We start from the raw sequence: 17,713 nt of genomic DNA, 5'->3' as shown, positions 1-17,713 counted from the left end.
CTCTCTTTCTCTTTGAGATATAGTCTTGCTCTGCCCCCTACCCCCAGGGTGGAGTGCAGTGGTATGATCTCGGCTCACTGCAACCTCTACCTCCTGGGTTCAAGCAATTCTTGTGCCTCAGGCTCCCGAGTAGCTGGGACTACAGGCATGTGCCACTGTGCCTGGCTAATTTTTGTATTTTTAGTAGAGAACGGGGTTTCTCCATGTTGGCCAGGCTGGTCTTGAACTCCTGACATCAAGTGATCTTCCCACCTCGGCTTCCCAAAGTGCTGGGATTACAGATGTGAGCCACTGCACCCGACCTCAAGTCTCTTATAATAAAATGTAATCAGGTATTATTATTACTAAATATTTTTAAGCAGTTAGCTCATTACCTGCTACATTGTAAGCTCTCACTAAATGCTGGCTGTTGTTGTTGTTGTTATTGAAAAAAAAAATCATTCTGATCTTACCAGGTCTGCCAGTTGATGATAAAGCCAAAAGTTTGTCCTCAGGATCAACTTAGAATAGGAGCAGGCAATTGCAGGCTTTAACTGAAGAAGGATCCCCAGGAAAACTGCTATTGGCATTGAATAGGATGAGAGTAGTGGGAGCTGCGTTGGTTGTAATGTTTAGCCGCAGGCTAGAGAAACAGACTTGAACAGGAGAAAAACAGTGCCTTGCAGAAGCACATACACTGAGTGTAACTGTTTGTAATATATCAGACCAATTTCTTCTTTTTTACAGTTTATTTCCATTCCTAGTCAGAGGAGCTGGTTCAATTCCTCAAGAAGTAGTTACAAAACTCCTATTTTTTTTTTCAGCCCTACCATTGGGGTTGTGGGAAAAAGAAAAACCCTACACGGCAGCCCTAACTCTTGCAGAGAGAATATGTTAAATCATAAAGCAAGATCATATATGATCACATCTCAAGTGCACAAAACAGGAAACTGCTACAGTAAGTTAAGACAAGGGAGACATCAATTCATTTGTTCATGCTCGCATGTATTCATTTACTGACTCATTATCTAAAAGACACTAAGCACCCACTACACCGAAGGCCATAAGAGACAGGGAGCTTGGGATGGGTTCCCGTCCCTCAAGGAACCTACGCTTCATTGAGTTGGTGTCAATCTGTATGAGAATAACTCCAATACGGGGCAGAATGTGATCATGCTTTATGAGGCCACAGAGCTTGCTTGGGGTGAGTGTTATCAGAGTTGCCTGGTTGAGTAGTCTGGTATGGCTTTTTGAGGGTGGTGGGACTTGATTTGGACCTTGAAGGTGTGGTATTAGCTAAACAGATGGGCGTGAAGGATGGCATCCCAAGCAAGAAGACACTAGGAGGAAGCTCACGGAGGCAGGGATGATCATGGCTGTTATATTATTGATTCATCAATGCACTGAACAAACTTTTGTTTTGAAATATCTATTATGTGCCTGAAAGATGAACACATCATCATTCTTTCCCTCAAACAGTTTTTAGTTTAATGGGGGAGGCAAACACGTAAAGAAAAATGTCTATTACAGTGTGGTAAGTGTATTAGCCAAGGTAGGTATAAAGTTGCATGCAGAAGGTTCTCCCGGGGAATGAGCTGGGGGCTCAGAGGGTGAGGAGGGAGCCATGGTGTTGCAAGCACAAAGGGCTGCAGAGGCCCTTTAGGAGGTACATTGGAGGAAAGCGTATAAGGGCCACTGGAGAGTGATGGGAAATGAGGTAGCTAGATGGGTAGAGATCAGATCATAAAGGCACGCTGAGGACGTTCTATGGAATTTGGGTTTTATTCAGAGGACAGGGCAATCACTGAAAGGTTTCATAGGAAAGGACATACTACTTTTGCATTTTAGAAAGATAATAAATTATAACATTGTCTTATATTATTTACACTATTTAGGGCCAACTATGATTTAAACATCGAGCCTCACAATAATGTTAATCATCTCCAGAGAGATGCATGCACACTTGCCCCAAGTCAGTTGAGTAGTAAGGAGTAGAAAGATGCTCTGTCTACAGGGCCAAACTCTTAACCCTTATACTCTGCTACTTCTGCAGCATGGAGGAGGGAGGCAAGGGGGTGGTGAGGAAAGAAGCAGGAGCTGAAGTCAGAATGAAAAATAATGAGGCCAGAACTAAAGCAGTAGGGGTGAGAATACAGAGAAAGAAACAGAATCCAGAAATGTTGAGTAAGTAGGCTCTACCAGATGTTAGGATTGATTAGATGTAGGGAGAAATGTGAAGGGAGGACTGGAATGACTCCCAGGTTCTGCTCCTCTAAGTGTGTCTCATGTGAGGCTGCTACCAGTGAGAGGAACTATAGGAAGTAAAGGAGGTGAGGAGATAATGAATTGAGGAAGCTGTGGGACTCCATGGCAGAGATCCTAGTGGGGAGTTGGACAGACCCAGCTGGAGCTTAGGAGCCAGGAATGGGCTGGAAGAAGAGACTGGGAAATCTGATGGATTGGCTGGGGCAGGAAGGGCTGATTAGGTTGCAGGAAGCTGAGATGACAGGATAACATATGGATTTGAATTTGAAGACTATAAAAAGTCGCTGAGGCCTTTTGATTACGGAAGCAACATGGTCAGTAACAGCTTTTCAAATGTCAAGCCTCAAACTAAAATATCCAAGAACTGACACGGAATTTTATTTCCAACCTTGCTTCCGGTCTCTGGTGAAAGCAACATCTCAGTAAGGATGGGCCAGTCCCCCATGCTCAGGGTGAAGACCAGGTTCTGGGGGGCTTAGCAGGCACTGGGGAAGGGAGCTGGTCCTTGACCGCTTTCCCCCTCGTGCCCCTGGGACATCCTCATCCTGTAGCTCTACTCCACAAGGGTCCCAGCCACAGCTCCTCGTGAGGGTTGCAAGGTCTTTCCTGGTCTGAAAGAGGTGAAGGGCTGGAACCCCTGTATTCACAAGCACTTGTCTCTTTGTTTTGTCCCTCATGTCACCTATATCCACCAGGATATGAAAAGGAATGTTGCAGGTGAAGCAGACGTGGAAAATATTAATAATATCGTGAATATTATCCTGCCATTTAATTAAAATCGTATTTTGGGAAAACCAGTTCACAGCACTGGACAAGGTCTAATGGAGGAGGGAGAGGACAGGAAACAGGCAGACCAACTTAGAGACTATTGCAGTAACAGCAGTGTTGTGCGGTACTGTGTAACTTATGGTGCACTTTGACCGCTCGTTTGATCCTCATAGTGTCTCTGCAAGTTGGCCTTACTAGCCTCATTTTACAGATAGGGCAACGAAAAAAAGTTAGCTCAATGAGACAAAATCATCTGGCTAGCAAATAGAAGAGCTCAGGCTTAACACCTTGGTCTTCCAATAAAAACCTTTAAGAGAAAAAAGAATCCCTTCTTCCAGTGCATTCATCACCTGCTGCACATCCCACAACACCAGGCTGCCTCTCGGGAATAAGGTGCTCTAAACATCAGAGCCTAAACATGCATTTGGAGGCTCTGTCTTCTGAGAAGATCCCATTGGGAAACAAGTCTGCACCACCTTAAAGGATTCCTCTGGGCTTTGGAAGGGACTTCCCACAGAGAACTGCTTCCAATCATAACACATTCAGCCTTCTGCAAGGTCCCTGTGTAACTAACTGTCGAGGCACAGTAGAAAGCCGGCTCCAAAAACCATCCTCTGTTCATGCCTAATGAATCCCTGGTATACGCTGTCAGGATTTAAGAGGCAGGTGTCGCTCCCCTGATGCTTTGAATAGGAACTTGTTCAAATCATGTAGCCTCTCTAGGAACAGTTTTTCAAGAGTGTTTTATAATTTTTCATCTGTAGCAGTAGTGAGGGGGTGGATTCAGAGGAAGAAGGAGGAAGTACTGATGGGGGAGGCAGGAAAAGAAATGCCATCCTGGATCAGAGCTGTGAACGTCAAAGGAGAGGGGTGATCCTCACCTCAGGAGATGAGAGGCTGGAAGAGAGTGGCTGTGAAGGTAAAGGAAAGAAAGAATTTAGATGTGGTAGGTGGAGCCCTCTCTACAGAGAGACACAGAAGAGGTTTCTATTTCCCCAGATGATAGCTAGTAGTCAAGGCTTCCTGGCCTCACCATCATCCTCTGCAGGCATCTCCACGTCAACCAGGCCAGGCCGCTCCTCCTTCTACCCCCCTCAGTAACCCCCAACCCTTTCTCTCATTTATACAACCCAATATCTATACAATTGTTCATCTGGTTTACTCTTTCTGGATCACTCTCTACCCTTTGCTTTACTTCATTGATCAGAATCAAATTTAAGTGCTGAATGCCCTGTAAGTCTGACCTGAAACTCCAGCCTACAGTGGTTCTTATTGCCTGTACCAGCAGTTCTCAAACCCTAGCATGCATCAGAATCACTCAGGGGGCATTTGAAAACACAGGTTGCCAGGACCCCCAGAGTTTCTGATTCCCAGAGTTTCTGATTCAGTAGGTCTGGGCCAGGGCCTGAGAATTTACCTTGCTAACAAGTTCCCAAATGACCCTCGCTGATGCTTCTTGTCTGGGAACCCCTAACCTGTACCATTGATTTAGCCTTAATCATGAACTACCCTGTGCTGATACTGTAACTGAGTATCCAGATGCAGCTGTGAACATATCAAAGGCAGTGATGTGGTGGGTACTGAGCTATATCCCCCACAGGACCTGGCTAGCATACTCAGAGCAGGTACCCAAACCCAATATAATTTATTAGTTGTTGTGAAAAGTTAGTATTGGTTTTAGGTAAAATTAGGAAGACAGTAGTTTGTCCACAGGAACCTTCCACTTTCCCTCCTCCATTTCCCAACCAACTTCTGTGTCACTCACTCTTCCTCCTCCAAGCGACCCAGGCTCCCCTAAACATAGGCTTGCCCTAAATACCCAGAGCTCTCCCATCTGCCCCTCAAAGTTTACAGGCAATTCTCATAAGAAGTTTGACTGAGGCTGGGCATAGTGGCTCATGCCTGTAACCCCAGCACTTTGGGAGGCAAAGGCAGGTGGATCACAAGGTCAGGAGTTCAAGACCAGCCTGGCCAACATGGTGAAACCCCATCTCTACTAAAAATACAAAAAAAATTGGCCGGACATGGTGGCAGGCACCTGTAGTTCCAGCTACTTGGAGGCTGAAGCAGGAGAACCACTTGAATCTGGGAGGCGGAGGTTGCAGTAAGCCGAGATCGCGCCACTGCACTGTAACCTGGGTGACAGACCTAGACTCTGTCTCAAAAAAAAAAAAAAAAAAAAAAAAAAAAAAGAAGCTTGACTGAGAAGTTAAGAGACAGTTGAGCTTATGAGCTTATTTAAATACTGATGGAGAGAGGCCAGCAGTGGTGCCGGTGTGGGAAAGAGAGGGAATAATGGCAGGTGAGATCCACAGTGCAAGAAGGATTTGCTTAGACAGGAGCAGGGACACCTCTCCCACTGTAAATGGAAAAAGGAAAAAATGGATTTAGATGCAGGAATAATGAAGCTTTAGATGCTAGGTGACTCCCAGCTCTAACATCTTGTGATTCCATGAAATTAAATTGCCACAGTGTCAGTGGCTTAATATGTCACCTCTCCCTGGCAGAGCTTTAACCCAAGGAAATGAATGTTTCAGGAAAGGCTCTTAGGCTATGGGAGGCCTGCCAGTGGGCCAGCAGGGCCTTCCCAGTGGTCTTGAATACCTGTTGCCCCACTAGGCAAAGTGGGATTGGGAAAATGGGATAAATATATCCAACTGTGACAATGTAAGAACTACAGCAAGGCCACAGAGCTAATAGGTTCTGGAGCCAGATTTAGAACTCTATATCACTCAAGCCCGCAGTCATCTGGCCATCCAGTCATATTCTGACCACCTGAAATTGCAAGGGAGAGCTGGAAGTATTAGGAACAACTTCTTCCTAACCCTTGGGCTAGGGACTTGAGATGACATGCTCCATCCCAGACCCACACAGCCCCAGCCCATCTCTGGGGCTCTAAGAAACACCTGATAGTGACAGGAATAGTAACAGCAATAATAATTTATCAAATGTCTCCTCAATTAAACTAGCATGTAAGGTGCCTGGTACATCGTTCCAAAACCTGAATCATAGGAAGAAGTCAACAAATGCAAGCTGTCATCCTCCTCCTCCTCCTTCTCCTCCTCTTTCTCATTATCACCACCTTCACCGTCTGCCAGTAACCATACTAGGTACTTTATATATTTTTTTAGGTATATTTTTTCCTGATTACAAAAGTAACCAGTGTTTAAAAATTCTAACGAGAAATGCATAACATAAAAAGACCAAGTGTAGTGCACTAGAAAGAGGGAAAGCGCATAAAAAGTTGCTGACCAATGCCTTATAAAAAGTCACATAAAAAGCACAGCAGACTGTCTATGTTTACTTTCTGGTTCTTCTAATACTCACTGGGTGGTCTTATTTAACTCTTCTATGCTCCAGTTTTCTTCTTTGTTAAATGACAGCAATGATAGTTCTAACATCTAGTGTTCTTGGGAAATTTAAATAAGATGCTGTATACATAAGGCAATGAGCACAGTGCTCTGCACATAGTAAGCAGTCCATATAAAGTGGTTATTATTTATATTATTTTTTAATAAATAAAATTCTTCGTGATCCACATGTCAGAAGTAACCCATATTGGCCAGGCACGGTGGCTCATCCCTGTAATCCCAGCATTTTGGGAGGCCGAGGCAGGTGGATCACCTGAGGTCAGAAGTTCAAGACCAGCCTGGCCAACATGGCGAAACCCTGTCTCTACTAAAAATACAAAAATTAGCAGGGCATGATGGCATGCGCCTGTAGTCCCAGCTACCTGGGAGGTTGAGGCAGGAGACTCGCTTGAACCTGGGAGGTAGAGGTTGCAGTGAGCCAAGATTGCATCGTTGCACTTCCAGCCTGGGCAACAGAGCAAGACTCCATCTCAAAAAAAAAAAAAAAAAAAAAAAAGAAAGAAAGAAAGAAAGAAAGAAAGAAAGAAAGAAAAGAAAAGAAAGAAAGAAAAAGAAATAACCCATATTCATAGCTTATTGCATACTTTTCAGGCTAGATATATGTATATCTATATACACATTCTATGAGATCCAAAACATATACACTTTTTTACATTTCTTTATTCATTTGACAAATAGTACGGATGATTCTTAAAACAATCTTACGAGGTACTTATTGATACATGGTTTTGTTTCCATTATATTTCTTCTAAGGTTGCATCTCCACCTCCCAAATATTCAGAGGAAACCTCTGAATGGGTGGATGGGTCAGCAACCTTTTTTTTTTTTTTTTTTTAGATGGAGTTTTACTCTTGTTGCCAAGGCTGGAGTGCAATCGCGCGATCTCGGCTCACTGAAACCTCCATCTCTCGGGTTCAAGCAATTCTCCTGCCTCAGCCTCCCAAGTAGCTGGGATTATAGGCGCCCACCATCACACCTGGCAAATTTTTTGTATTTTTAGTAGAGATGGGGTTTCACCAGTTTGGCCAGGCTGGCCTCGAACTCCTGACCTCAGGTGATCCACCTGCCTTGGCCTCCCAAAGTGCTGGGATTACAGGCGTGAGCCACTGTGCCCCGCCTGGTCAGCAACGTTTTTTATGTGAAGGACCAGACAGAAACAGTTTAAGCTTTGCAGACCATACAGTCTCCGTTGCAGCTACTTAATGCTGTGGTTGTAGTGCAAAAGCAACCATAGACAATACGTGAACAAATGAGAGAGGCTATGTTCCAATAAAACTTCTTTTTAGTTAGTTTGTTTGTTTTGAGACAAGGTCTTGCTCTGTTGTCCAAGTTGGAGTACAGTTGTGCAATCATAGCTCCCTGTAACCTGGAGCTCCTGGGCTCAAGTCATCCTCCTGCCTCAGCCTCCTGAGTAGCTGGGACTACAGGCATGCACCACCATGCCTGGCTAATTTTTAATTTTTGTAGAAATGAGGTCTTACTATGTCGCCCAGGCTGGTCTTGAACTCCTGGCTTCAAGTGATCCTCCCATCTCCACCTACCAAAACGTTGGGATTACAGGTGTGAGTCACCATGCCCAGCCCCAATAACACTTTATGGAGATTGATATTTGAATTTCCTATAATTTTCAAGTGCCATGAAATACTCTTTTAATTTTTTTCCAACCACTATTTTAAAATGTAATAACCATTCTGAGCTTGCAGATGGTACTGTGTAAAAACAGGTGGCAGGCTGGATTTGGCCTGTGGGTCACAGGGAGCAAGCTAGCTTGCCATTCTGGAGCCTGGTTGAAAATTAGAGGGGCAATGAAGTGTAGAAGTAACATCTTAATATAACCTTCCTGCCTTTTCAGTGAGTAGTGCCTTTTCCTCTTGAGATGCGTGATCCAATCACACCTGTTAAAATTCCCCTGAAGAATTAAAAGTTGTTGCCTCCTCAGAGTCCTCTAAGCACTTCTTTATAGTATATACTAAACACTGGGTGTCCCCCCATACCAAAATTCCTATGAAGCTTCAAACTCCTTGCGTGTTCAATTTACTGCTGTTCATCCAGAACTAGCACAGTGCTTGGCAACCGACAAAGGTTGGGTTGAACCACAAAGCTTCGCTTTCACTCTGTTGGTGCAAGCAAAAGGAATCCATTAGAACCAGTCTAGTGGGAGGGAGAAAGGGGAACGATTTAGAACTAGGAACATCTTAGTGTAGGAAATCTCCACCAGGGCTTTGGGCTTCATTCTCTCTCTCTCTCTCTCTCTCTCTCTCTCTCTCTCTCTCTCTCTCTGTCTTGGGCCACATGGATTCTTATCTCTATGTCTCTGAGTGGGTCTACTTCTTCTTTTTTTTTTCCTCATCAGTTTTATCAGTTCAAGAACTTATAGAGCTCAAGTAGCTTCTGTGAACCCTACTTTTAAATTTCTGGGAGAAGGCCAGGCACGGTGACTCACGCCTGTAATCCCAGCACTTAGGGAGGCCGAGGTGGGTGGATCACCTGAGGAGTCAGGAGTTTGATACCAGCCTGGTCAACATGGTGAAACCCTGTCTCTACGAAAAATACCAAAATTAGCCGGGTATGCTGGTGTGTGCCTGTAATCTCAACTACTCGGGAGGCTGAGGCAGGAGAATCGCTTGAACCCGGAGGCGGAGGTTACAGTGAGCTATCGCACCACTGCACTCCAGCCTGAGAGACAGAGCTCGACTCTGTCTCAAAATAAATAAATAAATAAATTTATGGGAGAGAGAATCGGATTGGCCAGGGGAACTGGTCATACAGTATATACATAAGTGCAGAAGCTTAACTGAACGGGTAGTCTAGGGATTATTTTCCAAAAACAGAGGGAATGTGTTGTGCAGACACTTCAAAATGCCTATAATACTTGCTGGCTTCATTTATTTCATGATGGCTGTGTCATGGTTACTAGTGTACATCTTTCTCTTTTCTACTATCTAGATGGAACGCTCCTTTAGAACAGGGAAAAAGTCTTCCTCATTTTGGTGTCCCCAGTCCTAGCGCAGTCTTTTGCAAGTAATAGGTAACAGCAAACACTTATTGAACTGAATGAAAAACACTACCTTCTATTCAGTCTTTCATGCATCTTTCATCTTTATGAAAGGTACACATTCCATTGCTAGGCAAAAGACATGGTATAAAAGATAAATTTCCTTTTCCTGGCTTCAGTACTGTTTTTTATTAAATTGTCTTTAGCTCAGATAATTGCATTATTTCCATTTTAGGTTTTCAGAGGTCAAACAACCTCAGATCCAGATGTACTATGAATGCAACTATAATAGTTTCAGAGCAATTATCTCCATCCAGCTCTGTAGGGCAGAACAACTCGAACTCTGGAGCCCAGCTGGTGAGAAATCCTTTTATACATAGCCCTCTCAGAATCAGTCCAAACTGAACTCAAGATTAGTTTCAGCAGAGAATCTACTTAGCTGTGGCTAGTGGCCTAGGTAGCTGTTGCCTCTGCAGGCATCTAAGCAGCCCTGAGAACAGCTGAGTGCCCCAGGTCATACCTGAAACTCTCTGCCCATTAACCAAGGCCAGCGTAAGCTCATGTTCAACACCATTGCAGCAGCGAAGGTCAATCAGAAGAGGCGGTCTCTTTCTGGTGAATGAGTCTCTGCAAATGGCTGGAGAGTTTCTCTCCATAGTTTATTACATCCCCTCTGATCTGCTCCCCTGGGGGAGAAGTTGGTTCATTGTTTACCAAAACCAGTTGCTCCCACTGGTAGCTCCGCTGCCTCTTTCTGCTCTGATGAGCTGCAAGCTTCTGGCAGAAGCATATTTCAGGGAAGGGGCATTACAAACACAGCCCACAGCAAATGCAACTTGTTCTTGTTTGTGCCTTCCTTGCTTTGGCTCATATCAATTCCTGAGGCCTTTTTCAGAGTGTTCTAAGCTCCTTTCCACATCTTCATTAGAAGGAGTTGGGGACAGGACAAAGTGGCTTTTCTGTCCTACTGAAATGTTAGTTGTATTATTACACATATACCACGTTCATGGTAGACATTCTAAGACTTTCATATCTGGGGTTCTAATAAGGTACAATCCTGGCTGATCTTCTGCAAGAAGACACTGTGTGAGTGTTCACATACATATGTGCCGCATCTCTACATGAAATGCACAGAACTCCAATTTATCATTAGTTAATGCATTTAAGTAACAATTACAAATACAAATCAAATGCATATGAACTCAAGCAAATTTCTTTGACTCTCCTTTATCAGTTAATCAGGATCCTTCTTAGGTCTTCTGCAACAATTAGAGTTTTTTCAGAAAGTGGTCCCGAAAAAAAAAAAAAATAGCTATGCTTTTAAAAAAATATGTTAAGATCTTGGGCATTTAGTCTGTTGGCCAATTCTAGAATGGTCATACTGTCGGCCTACCCATATATGAGTCCATCCTTCTGAGTTATTATTGTTTAAAAAGAACAAAGAAGCTGCATTCATTCATTCTGAAGGATAGGGGAATTTCTGTTCCTCACTACAATGGTGCTGCCTCTCACCAGAGTTCAATAATGTGAATCTCTTGTTAACACATATTTATAAGTTAGTCGTGTGCCCTTAAATATTTTTGCTTATATAAACGGTAGTTCTCAATTTTCTGCCCATGTCATAGTACATATTACATATTATATACTACAGCTTGTGGATCACCCGGACACCTTGTTCTTTCTTCTTACTGGAGCTTTTGGCCATTTAATGCTCTCTAGTGACTTGAAGCTTAGCTGAGAAGAGAAAAAGATGAAATTTAAATGAATAATGTTTAAGTCCTAAATCATGAATTTGTCACTGTGCTTTTCTGAGATGCTTGAACTCTACTGTAGGTCACTTTGAGCGGTCTTTTCAAATAGTATTTTTATTTTGTCCATTTTTAAATTTTTTGACTTTTTTTTTTAACTTCCTGCACTATGCTGATGTAGTATTTTTTATTTTTTTTTAAGAGACAGGATCTCCCTATGTTGGCCACGGTAGTCTCAAACTCCTGGCCTCAGGTGATCCTCCCATCTCAGCCTCCCAAAGTGCTGGGATTACAGGTGTGAGCCACCACACCCAGCCTCAAATAGTATTTTTAAATATTAACATTGTTTCTCTAAGGTGTCCTGTATAGAAAATATTTTCCTTGAGTGTTTGTTTACAGACTAACCATTCAAATGGGAACCTAATAAGGACAAAACAAATGATGATAATTAGTCTGTCCCTTCAGTTATTTGTAGGTCTGAAAAACCATAGCAAGATAGACAATATAAAACAGCTGAAATAACAGGGGCTTTGGGTCAAACAGAACCAGGTTTGAGGCCCTTATAGTTATGAACTGTGTGACCCTGGACAAAGTACTTAATCTCAGCAAGCCTGTAAAATGAGAACAAATATAACATCTAACATTTGTTGATTACTTTTTATGTACTGGGCACTATGCTAATTATGTCACATACATTCATTATCTCATTTTGTCCTCAAAATAATCCCATGAGGAAAGTACTATTAATATCCTCATCTTACAGAAGAAGAAATTGAAGCTCAGAAAGGTTGAGTAACTTGTCCAGAGTCACAAAGTAGCAGAGCCTGTAACTCAATGTCATGTCTGTCTGGGTCTAGAGACCAAATAAATAAACACCACTAGTAGCACTCCCAATAGTAGTACTCCCCTCACAGGGTGAATTGCAAGGATTAAATGAGATAATGCATATAAGGCACATGCCTAGCACATAGCACTGCTATTCTTACTAAATATTATTATATATTACTAGCTAAAATTTGTGTAGCACTTCACTGCTTGTAAAGCTTGTTTACGTAGTAACTCGTTGGAAACTGTCTCAGAAAAGTTAAAAGACTTGGCCAAGGTCATTTAGCTTGTAAGCACACTGATATCAGAACCTGAATCTTTCAATTCCAAAACGCAGCCATTTTACCTTGGCTTTTAATCATTGGGGAGTGCTATGTTTTTCTGTAATTTAATTTACTTATTATTAGTAAGAGGTAGCTATTTTCAGATTAGGTGAGTTCTAATCTTGCCAGCCACTAAATTGCTCCTTTATCTTGGTAAATCTTAAAATGTGTTTCTTGATTTTCTGCTTGATTCTCTCCTTTAAGTCAGACAATTTACCTTTCAGAAATGTGGAGGAGAAGTCTCATTTGTCCTACTCCCACATTCTTTTCCACAGTTAAATATATACATGTAGGTAGATATCAAATTATGAATGGGCTGTAGTTTTTATGGTTATTTTGTAAGTTGGTTGTTTAGAAATCTGAGCATTTTTCCCATGTTTTGAATGAACCTTAAGTCCCATAGGGAACCCACAGGAACCTATTACGAGCCTGTGCCAGATGCAGGAAAAGGGAGAAGGAATATGGAGAATGATGAAGGTCCTTCAATTCATTCTGGGCTGGGCTAGATAAAAGTTTTGAAAGTCTTTGCTTTCCACATCTCCTCACCTCCTATAGCTTGTCTCGTTTCCTAGTGTCCCTTCTCTTTCTACTGCCCTGTACAGCCTCCAAATCAGACCTGCCTTACACCAAGGAGTCTTCTAAGTTCCAAAACTATCTACTGGCTCCTACTAATTTTTTCCTCTTCTCCCTCTACTCTAAATGGCTGTTTGATATGATCTAGGAATTTGTAGAAAAGTAGGCTAATGAAATAATTCATGCTAAAGTAGGAAAGGCTGACTTCCCTTATCCCTTCCAGAGCGTTTACATTTCTAAAGGATTATTAATAATGCAAGTGAATTTGTAATTGGTGGGAGTTCTAGCAGTGAAACAAAATAAAGTGAAAAGTGGGTATCATGTAGAAGGCGTTTTGGAAGAGGTGTGTTGCAATCTGGGTAGAACAGCCCAGATAGGGTCTACTTCTTGTTCCATTCCTTAATGCCACCACCCCCTCCAACACATTTTCTCACACATGTGCCAAACACATCTCATCAGTTACCTTGGCTTCTAGGTTTTTTTTGTTTTTGTTTTTGTTTTTTGAGACAGAGTCTTGCTCTGTCGCCCAGGCTGGAGTGCAGTGGTGCGATCTCGGCTCACCGCAAGCTCTGCCTCTTGAGTTCACACCATTCTCCTGTCTCAACCTCCCCAGCAGCTGGGACTACAGGCAAATGCCGCCACGCCCAGCTGATTTTTTTGTATTTTTAGTAGAGATGGGGTTTCACTGTGTTAGCCAGGATGGTCTCGATCTCCTGACCTTGTGATCCACTCGCCTCGGTCTCCCAAAATGCTGGGATTACGGGCGTGAGCCACTGCGCCCAGTCTGGTTTCCAGTCTTTCCCTCATCAACCAGATAACTACTAGCATGATAGCACTTCAGAACTGGAAAGGGTTTTAGAGCTAATGTCATTAGCTTATTTTATAATAAGGTTCAGATAGCAAGGCTTGTGCTCACACACTGGTGAGTATAGAACCAGCACTAGAATGCCAGGTCTTCTGCCTAAGAATCTAGGACGTTTTAATCTATACTCCATGCTCAGCATTCATAAGTCTTGTAAAATACACTTAGAAATGCTCATGCATTGACCTTGTTCACATATCCACTTGGAATTTCTCTTTTCTCTTTGGAGTTGGCAGGTGGAAGCCATCAGTGCTGGAGGCAAGAGAGTCTGACCTGGTGTTCTTACCAACATGTTCTGGCCTGGAGGCCTGGCATTCTCTGTCCTCTGCCAAGTGGAGGAATTGGAAAACTAAAGGTTGTTTGGGGGCCTGGGCACATGCTTTCTTCTTCATTAGCTACTTTCAGGAGATGTCATGAGATTTTAAAATGCATGTGAAAATGTTAGGATCATGACTGCCTCTTTCTTCTTTCTCTCATTGAGCATTTGTATTTTCACTCTAATAATCGGAACAAGTCTTTTCGCTGCCTTGGAGGTACAGCATAGTGGTGGCGATCCTGGTCTCTAGAAAGGTAGACCACCTGGAGCCATATCTCAGCCACTACCTCCTAGCTGGATTACCTTAACACCTTACTTCACTTCTGTGCCTCAGCTCCTTCATCTAGAAAATAGAAACACTAATAGTTTACACTGTATGTGGTTGTTTAATATATGGAAATGCTTAATAAATGTTAGTTGTTGCCATCATCATTATCATCAATATCTATGGGCCTTTTTAGTTTGCTTTTTTATTTAAAAAACTTTTTTATACTTAAGAAAAGGTTTATACTTAAGAAAAGGAAGCTTTTCTGGTCTTAGCTACCTTTCTCCATTCCCTAGCAATCTGAAAATAGTGCAGTCATTGAAGGTTAAGTCGACCCTTTATGCAATTCTTACCTAGGAGGCCTCATTGTGTATAGTGAGTCACCACCACTTAGAAGTGGACGGTGAGTCAGTAACCTATTAAGGGGAGGTCAGAAGTTCCCCTGGCTCAAAATGAAAGGATCCAAATCCAACCCTGGGGTACAGAAAAAACAGTGTACTTGTATGGCTGACTGGACTTGAAGTGCCATGGACTACCTGGTCTACTCCAGTGAGAAGGCACAATGTGGTGGGTAAATGCTGGGGCTTTAGAATTACACAGACCTCAGTTGGATTTCAGCTCCACCTCTACCTTGCTGTGTGACCGCAGACAAGTTGCTTAACCTCTCTGTGCCTCATTTTTCTATCATCTGTAAATGGAAATGATCTTAACAGAAATTACTTCATGATATAAATGCATGGGAAAATGCTAAGAATCAAGTAAATACTTAAAAAAAGTAATTATTATCATTATTATCACCACATCATCATCATTAATGGGAGTCGGGACAGACAGTTCAGGGATCAGGGATAATGGAGAAGCAAATTAAGGGGGAAAATAACAGGAACAAGTCTATGTCTTTGATGTGGTGAGTTTTAGGTAGTGACACCTCATTTCGCTAGTATTAAGTATGAAAGAAGTCATAACTTATTCTTTACTGCACCCCTATGAAGGAATGAGTGATGTGTGTTCACATAATTTCCATTTTGTAGAGGAAGATTCTGAGGAATAGAGTCTAAACAATCTTCATGAAAAAGTACAGATCTGATTTAGCACCAGTTAGGAGCTAAGCTTCCATTCAGATCCTGTTGAATAGGGGTGACTCTTCTGGCCTAGGCAGAGGAGATCTTGTTAGGTCTGTGAGTCCACAGTATCTAAAAATATCAATGTCATATAATCATCCTGTCATTCTTCTTCCTGATCTCAATTGGCCCTCCTGATTTCATGCCATCTGCAAATTTGCACATCCTTTGTGCTCCTTTTTGCTCATATTTTATGCCTTCTTTTACCATCTCATTTACTCTGCATGTTTCAATCTCTCTGGGTTTCCATTTTTCTTCTTTTTTTAATGCAGTGTTGTTTCTCTCTCTCTCTCCACTCCTTTACAGCCCCCACCTCCTCCCTCCACACCAATCAAATTCCTGCTTGTTTCTTGCCATATTCATTATCCTACCTCATTCCCCTCTTATTCCTAGAAAACAGCACGCAGACTCACCCTCCCCTCCTCCAACTCTCAGGCCCACCCTCCATAAATTCCAGCAGCCTGGCAATCAGTAACTTTAGCATCACACTTCACAGCTCTCCTAGTTTACACTACTTGTTACTACGCTCCTTGCTACTGCTCTCTAGGGTTTGTGCTAAAAGAAAGAAAGAAAAAAAAAAAGCTTCACTTTAAAAATATCCTGGGTACAAGTTGAACCTACAGTTAAGTTTACTCACACATTTACACATTTCATGATTTTATTGTAACTAGTAGCTCAAGTCCATGCTCAATTATGCAGTGAAAGAAGGCTAGATCCTTAGGAAACAATTTTTTCTCTATTGTAAAGAAGAAAAATCACCTAACCACTGAACAGAAACCCCAGTCCTGGGGCCACCCACCCTCTTATCTCCCTACTCCCCCAATCTCCAGCTAATGGGACTTTGTTTTTTCCTTTGTCGGGTCATTTATTTCACTTTTCCTGACGCTGAGATGGCCTGAGTCTGTGTATGTGTGCACACGTGTGTGGCCACTGCTGTTCTTCCAAAGGGCTCACCTCTCTTCTGCCATTTTACTAGGACAGAGGAGGCGGCTCTCTGCTCTCGCTCTCCCTCTCTCTTTTTCTCCCTGCCCCCAACTAAGCCTGGGCTTTTTCCTGTCTCTTAACTCCACCAGTGCAGCAGCAACTAGCTGAGCTGCTTGAGAGAGAGAGAGAGAGAGAGAGAGAGAGAGAGAGAGAGAGAGAGAGTGTGTGTGTGTGTGTGTGTGTGTGTGTGTGTGTGTGTGTGTCTGCGTGCGCAGCTAGGCCAAGCCTGCGAGCCTGCCTGTCACTGGAGAGTTTTAGTTTGCATTCAGAAGAAAGGAGGAGGGGAGACAAGAGGGGAGGAGGAAAAGGTGGAGGGGGGAGGAGTAGGGGGGGCGTAGAGAAGGGAGGGAGAATGTCTTGTTTGTGGCTTGTCAGCAATTGCTTGAGACAAGCTTCCATGTGTGAAAGCTACTTGGCATGAATGCCTGGGCCGTACCAAGTGTCACCGCAGCAAGAGGGGGAGTCAGAAGAAAAACAGATCAGACCAGAGCAGACAATAGGCCCCTAAAGTGTTCCCCCTAAGTTGCTTTGATGTTGTCCTGGTGTCTTGATACCAGGAGGCCAGGGATTGCAGGAAAAGGGTCTTTTTTGTCTTCATTCACTTTCCCCCCTCAGTTTCTGAAATGATTCTCCAGAATTTCTCCTCATAAAAAAGGTAAGAGCCCTAACAATTCCTTCTTCGGTGGCAGGCTTGTTCGCCTGTGCCTGGAAGTGGGGGTCTCATTCCTGCGCTGCTCTGGAGGAGCGCTGGGGTCCTGCGATTGGAGCTCCTGCGTTGCCCCTGGAAGTCTTTCAAGGCGCCCAGGGCTGGGGATGGCCCCTCTTTCGAGGGAACCCCAGTAACACGATCTGTGCCTCTGGGTTGGTGGGGGAGAAGGGGTGGATGGAGAGGGGTGGGAGGAGGGTGTGAGTGTGGGAGGGAAAAGAGAGAGAGAGAGAGGGAGCGAGAGAGAGGGAAGCCTGAAAGAGAGGGAGAGAAGGGCAGAGCCTTCGTTCAGGGAAGCCCCAGCCCAGAGCCCAGGGAGGCCTTGCAGGCTCCAAGCTGTGCATTCTCAGGCTGAGCAAGGGCCGGCCAGGGCTCTGCCGAGTGACTGCAGAGATTGCATCGAGCTTTGTGTGTGCCAGTGTGCCGGTGGGTCTGTGTGTGCATGTGGACTTCCCACACACTGCCCTGGTGTGCCTTGCTGTGAAGGGGAGGCACCCCGATCCTTACCACCCCAGCCCAGACTCTACGAGGAGGAGCGGCATGGCAGGCGAGAAGGGAGAGCAAGAGAACTCTGCCACAAGACGATCCAGAAACTTTTCCAGTCTCAGGGAT

At 43.6% G+C, this 17,713-nt stretch overlaps 1 protein-coding gene across 4 annotated transcripts in view; it reads left to right on the top strand.

Annotated features, from left to right (window-relative positions):
• The first annotated feature begins 16,770 nt into the window (after positions 1 to 16,770).
• Positions 16,771 to 17,713, top strand: part of BCL9 (BCL9 transcription coactivator) — an 89,786-nt gene continuing 88,843 nt past the window's right edge. For 2 of the 4 annotated variants that reach the window (XM_030936468.1, XM_030936467.1), the window contains exon 1: positions 16,771 to 17,050. The gene's annotated coding sequence lies outside the window, so the exon portion shown is untranslated. The remainder of the gene's footprint in view (positions 17,051 to 17,713) is intronic. The other 2 variants (XM_030936469.1, XM_010383991.2) reach the window with 2 other exon arrangements.

This window comes from Rhinopithecus roxellana, chromosome 8 (assembly GCF_007565055.1).
Source record: "Rhinopithecus roxellana isolate Shanxi Qingling chromosome 8, ASM756505v1, whole genome shotgun sequence".
NCBI lineage: Eukaryota > Metazoa > Chordata > Mammalia > Primates > Cercopithecidae > Rhinopithecus > Rhinopithecus roxellana.
This window is presented reverse-complemented; position numbering and strand designations above follow the sequence as displayed.